This window comes from Lathyrus oleraceus, chromosome 3 (genome assembly GCF_024323335.1).
Source record: "Lathyrus oleraceus cultivar Zhongwan6 chromosome 3, CAAS_Psat_ZW6_1.0, whole genome shotgun sequence".
In the NCBI taxonomy this organism is placed as follows: domain Eukaryota; kingdom Viridiplantae; phylum Streptophyta; class Magnoliopsida; order Fabales; family Fabaceae; genus Lathyrus; species Lathyrus oleraceus.
Window position 1 is genome coordinate 249,079,215 of NC_066581.1, and position 10,484 is coordinate 249,089,698.

Genomic DNA, 10,484 nt, shown 5'->3' on the forward strand with positions numbered 1-10,484 from the left:
CAATCTCTGGTCGTAAGACCATTCCTTTCCCTTTCTTAAGTTTACTTCGAGCGTTTCCTTTCCCTCCTTTGGGATAAATAATGCACGGTGGCGGCTCTGTGTCTTTCCCGTGGCCGGTTGTTTTTCGCGAATGCGACAAATACCATGAAAGGCGGGAGACTTACAATCTCACTTACTAGAATGCTATGCTTTTAGGTCAAAATTTAGCGCTATGTTAAGCAATCGTAATTGGACTTATGTAGAAGTCACAACTGTTTGAGGTCGGGCAATAGAAATTTTAGTGTTAATGAATGTTAGAGATATGGTATTATGAACCATACTCCTAAAACATACCACACTTAAAAGAAAATGGCAAAAGGGTGTGTAGCACTTCAAATTTGCACCTACCATTTTGTACATTCATTTTCATATTAGGTCATTAACATTACATAGTCCACTGCATAGCATTGCATTGTCCTTTGCCCAAGTGCAAGCCATCAGACAAAATTAGGTCAAGATGATCAGGAGAATCAGTCAAGCAAGCAAGCAAGTGAATTTCTCAAGGAAGCAAAGCCCTATGGTTGATTCATCAAGTTCATGTGATCTAGGGATCATTTTGGATTGGTTTGGTCAAGGATTAGGTGCTCAGAAGTCATCAGTCATTGTTCAATCCCCCAGAAACCCTAGAAAGTCAACTATGGTCAACTGTGCCTGAAATCAAGGATTTGAAGGTGGGAGATGGTTTGAAAGGCTTCATTCATGTCCATACAAGTCTCATTTGACATTTCAAAGATCAAGACTGAAGAATTTGAGATTAGAGGAAAAGTTTCCAAAAATAGTAAGTGACCTGTAATTTCAAACTGCCCAAAAAGTCCAAGAACATCCATTTCTCATGTGTGGTTAGCATGTTATGATCAAATCATTATCAAGAAATTTTGAACTTCAAAGTGGGATAACTTTCATACCATTTGGCCAAATTGAGTGGGGTTTCTTGCTACAATCTCCATTTGACATGTTCTATCCAAATCATTCATCATATTGCATCAAAAGTCATCACATCAAAATGGCATTTTTCAAGTGACTTGAATTTAAAAAAAGGGAGGAAAAAAAGTCATTTTCAAAACTAAGCATTTTCCACTCATAATTCCACTTGAACTTGGTCTAAAATCAAATTTGGAGTGTGTTTGGCAAGAGAAACGTGCACTGTAGCAATCATTCATGCACATGAAGGTTATTTTGGCCATTTGCACATAATTTGCATTTCACTAATTATCAAGGTTTTTGGCTAATTGAGATTAACAAAGTGGATTAACAGCTCATATATATTCCTAATGCTAACTGAATTTCGGATTAGCACTTCATTCACACAGATCTAGATCCAAAAATAGCAAATTCTCTCAACTTTTCATTTAACTTTTTCTGCAAATTCTTTAAGAACACTACATTGGTTCTTCGTTGTTTCATCATCTCCAAGCATTGTAGGAGCTTTTGCAAGCAGGAATTCCTCACTGTTTAGCATAATCGTGGACTGTTGCTTCAAGGTTCATCAATGGCAGATCTGAATTAGAGCAAGATCCAAGACCTTTGAGCTTCAATTCTTCACTCATTCATCTTGCTAATCATTATTGAGCTTCTGTTTCAACTTATCCAGGCCAAGAAACCACGAATTCAACACTGTCATCACTTGGAGGTAAGTTTTCGACCATTGCAATTGCTGAAATTAAGCTATGCATTTGATAGATCCTTGATTGTGGAGTGTGCTGCACTTTGTAGAATTAAATTTCATTAAGATTTGAGTGAGATATTGTGATTTGAAGTTTGGTAACCAAAACTTTCTTCGCTCGATCCGTCCATGTTCTTGAGAGTTAGAGGAAATAGATGCTGGATTCATGATGTAGGTTGAGAGACGAGTTCATTGGTATATGATTTGTAATTTTCTATGCACTTTCGTTCTTGGTGATTGAAGAACATGATGGATGTTCATGAACCCTAAAAAACACAATTCTAGATCGCGTTTGATCTGTTTCGCCTGGCTTTGCATGGCTTTTGTTGTTAGCGTGCCATGAGACCAATCACGCCCTGCCACCGCATAAAATGAAACGCGGCGTTTCATCATTTCAGCATGCTAATTACGCTTTTGCCATTATTTCCATTCAAATCCATAATTTCATTTTGTTTTCAAATTTTAATTTCATTTCACATGATGATCTTCCAAAAATCATAAGTCATTCATCCTTAATCCAAATTGAGTGGGAATTTTTGCATTGATCTCCATTTTTCCTCTAGTTTTTTACTAGCATGATAGCAAAAGTTGTGCACGGTCTGTTTTTGTTTTGGTCTAATGGTTTTGTTCATGTATGCTTTTTGCCTATGCTTTGCCATTTTGATCATGAAATGATGATGCTTAATTGGAAATTCTTGAAATTTTACATGTGTGTTCTCGACTCATTCCTGGTCATTTTGGTATGTGGTTTGTGATTTTTGCATTCTTGGATTGAGAGATATGACCTGATCATTAGAGGTGTGACAATTTGTGTCACACCATTTCTTGTGCAACTTCATGATTTTTGTTACCATGCCATATGAACTCTAAATTACCTGAATTTTTTCATGTTGGATCTTTTGGATGTTAAGTTTGAATGTGAATTTTTGTGGATTTTCATTCATTTATCATGTTTGGTTTCTGTTTTATGATTGCTTGAAGTGGATGCATGTTTTGATGCCTTGTATGAGCTTGTTTGAACTTGTGTTGACTTGATGAATTTCATTTACTTGCTTCCCTTGATCCAAATGAGCTGAAATTTGGTATGTAGGTCATGTTATGAATGCTGTTTGATCATGAATTTTTTGGTGATTTATTGAAATGTTTGTGAGTTGATTTGAGTTGAGCCATTCTGTTTGGTCCTTTGAGGTTCTAATTTGCATATTTTGTACTCTTTGGTTCATGAAATGATAATGGTTGATGATATGAACATGAAACCAATTGGATTTGATTTTTATTTGATTGATCTTGATTTTGGATAAGTTTCATGTTCTGTTTTGGATTTTTGATCTCATTTTGACCCTAGTCTTGTACTAGTGGTTTGTGCTCTCACATTTGAGCTTTGTTTCAGGTTAAAAGCACAATTGCTTATGCTTGATGATGTGCACTCAATTGGTGTTGGCTTATTGCTTGTTTATGACTAACTTTGGCTTATTGCTTGTATAGTTAACTGTTGACCATTGTCTGTTTGCTTTTAGTTTGAGCTGAGTACTGGTTATATTGGATTGATTTCAGGTACCTTAGTTGCTATAGTTCCATTGTAAACTTGCTTTTGCTTTGCTTGCTAGCTTGAGCATAGAGGTATAATGATCTCTTCTCCATGTAGTCTGGAAGACCTGGCCTGTTACTTGGCCAGGCACCTGTCTGAAGTCCTCCTTAAGAGGCAATGCTTGTGATTGTTTATTTTTGTCCCCAAGCAGGAAAAGACCTTTGATAAGGCAATTGGCAGACACAAGAGATGTGCAATCCATCTCCTGCTATTCTGTTGAGTCGTCCCTTTGCTCACACGACTAGTGTTGATGCATTGTGGACATTAACCCAAGATCCTTGTACAGTTGTACAGTTGAGTCAGTGTCGTAAGTGTAGAAGGGTTCCCACTTTCTGAACCCACACTTCTTTGTCTAAAGCTCTCCAAGGCCAGGGATAAGAGCTGTGAAGTCTCATCTTCACTCACCTTTCATCTGCCTCACCCTAACTCTCAATGTTAGGGTTAAGAGCTAACCTCACCCTGATACAGTTGGCTTGCTTCTGCAGCCTAACCTTTGTTTGAGCCCCACTTGGTGTGTATATAGTGTGTGCTATCTGTGATTGATTGCTTTGTTATTGCCTGTGCTACAGGATAGCTTGCTCCATGTGCAAGTTAGCTAGAAACCTTGACTTAGGGATGATTTTGCATGATAACATCTAGGCTCGAGTCGTAGTCTCCCTAGTTGTGTGTCCCTCTGTTATCTGGTTAGGCTAGTCCTTTGTCCCTGCGTAGGGGAACTACGTCGCCCTGATCCTCATACCAGATGAGGTACGTAGGCAGGGGATGAGCTGATCTGTCCGGGCGCCCTTTTTGTTTTGTCTTTGTGTGTGTTAGAAGATGGATGTAAGCCCAGCGATTGGCATTCCGTATCCTCTTGTTGTGTGCTTGGAAGCTGATGTAAGTCCAGCGATTGGCATTCGGTTCCCAGCGTGGGTGTGTTTTGGTTCGGAATCTGATATAAGTCCAGCGATTGGCATTCGGATTCCATGTTTGCCTGTGTCTGTTGTGTTTGGCGTGCGTAAGCCGAGCTACGGATGCTCTGATTCTTCTTAGTCCGAGAAGATACGTATGCATAGGATGCGACATCCTAGCGAGCATGTTTTTCCCCCAGTCCGAACTACTTAGACTCTGATGTCTATGCTTGATAGACTAAGTAGGCCCAGGATGCGATATCCTGCCGAGTCAGTTTCAGTCTCGTTTGTTTTCTTGTGTCTCTTTCAGCCAGTGTTTGTTTGTTTATGAGCAGTGTTTTAGCAACCTTTTTCCTTCCTTTTGTGCGTGGATCCCGTCGAGTACGACGGATGCGTAGGGGTGCTAATACCTTCCCTTCGCATAACCGACTCCCGATCCCATTCTCTTTGGTCGCGAGACCATGTTCTTTCCAGGTTTACTCTGAGCGTTTCCTTTCCCTCTTTTGGGATAAATAACGCACGGTGGCGGCTCTGTTGTTCTTGTTTTGTTTTCCCGCCGGTTTTTTGCGTAATGCGACAGCTAGCGACTCTGCTGGGGACACGAGAAGTTGACCTCTTGCTGGTCCATCTTCCCTAAACGAGTCTCTCCTAGCGCTCTCTAGGTTAGGGTTTTGGTTGCTGTTTGCTGTTATTTATTGCATTCAGTTATTTACTGTTTGCATTTATGTGTGCATTAATGTTTGCATTCATTCATATTCATCTGTGCTGGCTGTGCTGTGTTTCTCTGTTTGGGGTGGGAGTTACTCGAGGTAAAAGGCCCAATACCCAGGCTATGAGTGAAATCTAGGAAACCTAGGAATAGAGTGATTCATCGGAAGCGGGTGGTATGCGCCACTTAGCGGAACATTGATATCACGAGCAGTTCAGACTCTGATGGGGTATTATCGGTGCATACATCGGGTGTGCACAGGATGATATTCTTGAAAGGGTTGTCTATCCTGCGTTTCTCTCGACCTTACCCTGGCCTAGATGACACCCGTGAGTGGGGAGGGAATGATCATTATTACAGGTATTGTTGGTGACTTGTCGGTGACTTGTTGGTGACTCTGGGTACTGATGGTGACCGTGAATTATGGACACTTATTTCTGGGACGCCGGAGTTCTGTCCGTGGTTTATCAGCGGGTTCCGTTTATTTCGGATCCCCGGGTTGAATTAAGAGTACTTGTTCAGAGGATCTGGTTGTCATCCGTTCAGTGGATGTTCCTGTGATGATAGTGATGTAACCTTCGGTTCCGTTTATTTCAGAACTCCCCAAGTCGGATTTATGGTGATTGGGTCCCTCAGATGACTTGACTGGTTCAGAGACTTATTGGGCTTCCAGATGACTTGGAGATGGCACAGTGACCTGCGTTCATGCATTTGCATCATTCCCATCCTGCATTCATCTGCATTCAACTCATGTCTACCCGTACTCAGGGTCCATTTTTCATTAAGATTCTGGTTGAGAGACATCTAGATGTCCGAATGTTATTGATGAAACATTATTTGTCTCAGTGACGCTAGAATCAAAGGACTGAATATTCCTGGTACGGATAGACATTGCATGCGTGAGTCATACTAACCCATTTGCTGTTTTGTAGGTATCAACCGGTGCGCATAGCTCGTCTGCTCAGATATCCTGTTGGGGGCAACAAATCCAAGCTGATGGATCCTCCCAACGCCGATATCCTCGAACTGAAAGAGATGATGAGGGAGTTGTTCAGTGTTGTGCAAGGGCTTGCCTTGGGGTAGAAAGCCATGGCTGAGAGATTGGAAAAGATTGAGAAATGGCTGATGGTGGAGAGAGTTCAAGAAAAGGATCCGTCCTCCGAAGTAACAAATCCCTCTGGCACTGTAGTAAAGAGACCATCTGACGGTGGTCTGCTAAAAAAGGAGGGTGAGTCAAGTGGTGTGCCAGCAAAGAAAGAACGCAGTAAGGATCGTTATCACCCTTATGCTGCCACTGTAATCATCCCTGTTGGTAATCCGCCTGTACCACAACAACAACTACCACCTCAACAGAAAGCACCGAAAGCCAAGGGCCAGGTGAAGAAGAAGAAGGAGGATCGTCAGTTTGAGGAGCCGCCTGTGACCTATACCATTCTGTTCGAAAGGTTGAGGGATCTAGGGTTAGTCCGGCCAAGGATATTGATTCCCATAGCACAGCAACGGAGGCCTCCAAATTATGATGAGAATGCTAAGTGCGATTTCCATTCTGAGGCACCCGGACACAACATTGAGGGTTGTAGAGCTTTCAAACATGTCGTCCAGGATATGGTGGACTCCAAGACGATCAGCTTGGCACAGATAATGAATGGCGAGGTCAACCCCGTACCAAGGCAGGGCCCTGTAAAAGTGAAGATGGTGAAAAAGGACAAGAGAGGAACAAAGGTGACTGAGGGGGATCAGTTAAAAACCTCAGTGTCTGTGGTCTCAAAACATCTGATGAAAGATGGAGCCTTCCCTGTTGTTGATAATTGTTGTGCGGTCGTCGCCACAAAGGGGTGTGTAGTGATGGAAGATAATATCCAGAGCATGATGGAAGTAGAAATGGATAGTGAAAAACTTGAAACACTAAGCCAAGCAATTGAAACCGTCAAGGTGGAGAGCGCCTTTGTTGTTGAGAAAGAAAGGAAGCTGTCCATTTCTTCTTATAAGCAAGCCCTAGAAGTGGTGAACAACGGAGGAACCCTAGGCTGGGAGAAGATCATTGACATCGTGGTAAAAGCAGACATGTTTGGGGTCGGCTATCAGCCATATCAGGAGTCGTCTAGACAAAACAAAGGATGTCGTCCACCGTACACTTTCGTCAGTGCAGGAATGCTGAATCCTGATCATGCCTGTTCAGTGGGTGAAGAGACTGACTGTGACCGCGAGCTCGACTTGTGGATAAAGTCGTGCGTACCAGGCAACTGGAAAGCCTCCAAAAGCATCACTGTCGCTCATCCTGAAGTGTAGCATTTCTGTTTTTCAATTTTTGTTTGCATGAAAGGCATACGTTTTGCCCGAAACTTAATGGTCCATTGTAAGGGCCATCTCATGTGTTTCATTTTGCAACCTTTTGCGTCATTAATAAATGGATGTTGTTGTGATTAAAAGCGGTGTTCCCTGTTTTTCACTTATTTTTGCAGTTTTAAAAATAAAAAATGGCAATGTTTATTTTCATTTTTCTTTCCTTTTGATTTGTCTTGTTCCGACCTCAAAAGTGGTTATCCTCCTGATCTCATTGATAATAATTCGGTTACACCTTTGTATGACTTCGACAATCCGCTCTATCATGGCGAAGAAAAAGGCGAAGAAGATTGTGATCTGTTGGAAGATTAGCCAGGTCGTTAAGACGAGAGGAGAAGGTGATTCAACCGCACGAGGAGCGATTCAAGATTGATACTCCAGACACCGCCGAGGTCAGAAAGTGAAAATTGAGGCCGCTTCAGAGGCGAGTTGAGGGCAGAATGGTAGGAGCATGTGGACACCTTCGCATGGTCGTATCAGGATATGCCAGGGTTGGGTACCAATCTCGTTATATACAAGCCACAATGGAGAGAAGACTGTCCTCTAGAGGAGCAGGACGCCGGTGCCACGTGCCAGAGTGACTTTGTTTCATGGTATGATTCATCGTAGAATCGAATGCTATGTTGATGACATGATAGCAAAGTCCCGAGCCGAAGAAGGGCATCTGTTGAATCCGGGGCAAATTGTTTGACCGGATCGAAACTACTCAGACTGAGGTTGAGTCCGAACCAGTGCACTTGTGGAGTGTTGTCCGGTAAGTTGCCGAGGCTTATTGTGAACGAAAGAGGAGTCGAGGTCGATCCTGCTAAAAAAAAAAAAAGAGAAAAGAAAAAGGAAAAAGAAAAGAAAAAGAAAAAATAATGGAAGAAATGCCTGAACCGAAAACAAAAAGAGATCTAACGGTCAGGTAGGATAATGATTACCAAGGGGCATTGGAAAAAGAATAAGTTGCAGGAACCTCTGATTCTGTTAATCTGGTACTTGGCAGCCCTCGAGGGGTCTATGAGGTGCGTATTGGGTCAGCATGACGAGTCTGGTCGAAAAGAGTATGCAATTTACCTTAGCAAAAAGTTTATCGACTGTGAAACAATACATTCACTGTTCGAGAAAACTTGCTGTACTTTGGCATAGGCTGCTCGCCGACTGAGACAGTATGCTGGTTCATACCACTTTGTGGATTTCTAAGATGGATCTGATCAAGTATGTGCTCGAGAAGCTAGCATTGACCGGACGGGTTGCGAGATGGAAAGTAATTCTAACTGATTCGTGATATATAGTATACCATTGAGGATTATCAACCAAGGAAGTTTGAGGTCCCTGATGAAGACATCTCAAGGTGCTCAAATCGAAAGATTGTGAGGAACCGATCCCGGAGGAGGGGCCTGACCCTGAATCCGAACGGATTCTGATGTCTGATGGGGAGTTTAAGGTGAATGAGCTGGTGTGTCCCAGATAACCTTTGAATACACCAATGTTGGTGGCTGAGTACAAAGTTGGTGTCCCGAGTACTGAACCTTGATGCGTGCATCTACTGGGGCAATGTCTTTCTCATTCAGTATGGGCTGGAAGTGATATTACCTACTGATATTATCTACTGAAGTCTAGGTCCCATTGTGAAGAGCCCTGATGGATGAAATTAGAGAAGGCTGAGTAGATGAGGACTCGGTATGACGCGTTGAGCCTGATTGAGGAAAAAGAGGCTGGCGGTTACTCGTCATGGGGCAGTTGTACCCAGTGAATGAAGCGTGTCGTTGACCGAAAAGTGTGACCTCGTGCGTATCACGTGGGAGATGTGAGGTTGAAAAGGATCCTTCCTCCTCAGCGATCATGGGGCAAGTGGACACATAGTTATGGATGTCCATTCGTGGTCAAAAAGGTTTCTCTGACAAAGCTTTGTTATCGACGACCACGGATGACGAAGATTTTCCATCCCCTGAGAATGCGGACGCAGTTAAAAGATACTTCGTGAAAATTTGACCCGCTGGACAAAAAAGAAAAAAAGTCCAGGCAAAAAGGGGCATCCCGGTGAACCGAAAAAAAAAAGAGAAGAGGTTCGGGCAAAAGTTAGGGATAATAAAAGAAAAGAACTGTACACCCGGCAAGTCGAAAACCCCACAAGGGCGGCTTGGGAAAAAAAGGGTATCCCGGTGGACTGAAACACGAAAGGGCGGTCCAGGCAAAAGAGGGATTGAAACGAACAACTGCGTCCAGCATGATCGTTTGTGCTTGAGATATGACTTGGATAATCTCCGACAGAGATCGATCGGAAGCGTCTTGTTCAGAAGACAAAAAGTGCGGAAAGTCTTGAGGACATATGAGGTGTAATCGAGTTGGAACCCGATGAGATTACGATTTCACATTGCCACTAGGATATATTTTTTCCTTTTGTGCGCGATCACCTCTTTTCAGGGATTGCTTCCTGTGTGTTGCTCGGTTTTGAGCCATCTCCTTTTTCAGTCAATAAAATGCGTGTTCAGTCAAATAATTTTGTTTTTATCTTCATTACCGCTTTGATTGCAAAAACATCTGTTTGTTTTGATAAGAATATTTGCATTTTGTAACATAAAGATCCCTTCCGGTGCATGCTTATAAGGTTGAAATCTGGAAATCGTATTCGGAAGTTGGAGTGACGTAGGTGTTGAAATGTTGGCACGCCTGGGGCACGCTTTTATCTAACGATCTCCTTTGCAGGTGTTGTTAGCCATGTTCACTCACTTGCAGGTTGTGAGGTGGAATACTTTGACAGGAGATCCCCACAGAGTCCAATCAGGGGCAAGGGATAGAAGAACGGTGAAAGGACGACGAAAGAAGGACGACGATCCTAGAGGGTAATCAAGAAGACTCTTCAAAGTCTAAGGACTGGAAAATTTGTATGAATCTCAGGAGTTCGATCCCCGTGGAGTACGGAGGAGTCGGGAATACAAGGTGATGAATCAGAAAAGTCCAGATGAGTCTGGGAGTTCTCAAAAGTGGAAAGTCAACACTGTGGTAGGATGGTGAACACCAGTGTTCGACGAATCGAAGGGCGGCCCGTGTCCGATAGGCCGTATTTCCTCAATGGGTTTGAGAGTGTCATCTCCCTAGCAGGTTCGAGATCAGTGCCTCCTCAGCAAGCCTGAAGGTTACCATATCCCCAACGGAGTTGTGATTGTTTTCCAAGTCGGAAGCTGTCTTTCCAGCAGAGGTTGTGTTGATGGTTTTCCCCCAGCAAGGTCCCCAAGAGGATCGGGTTCGGCGGGGCTATCCCCAGTA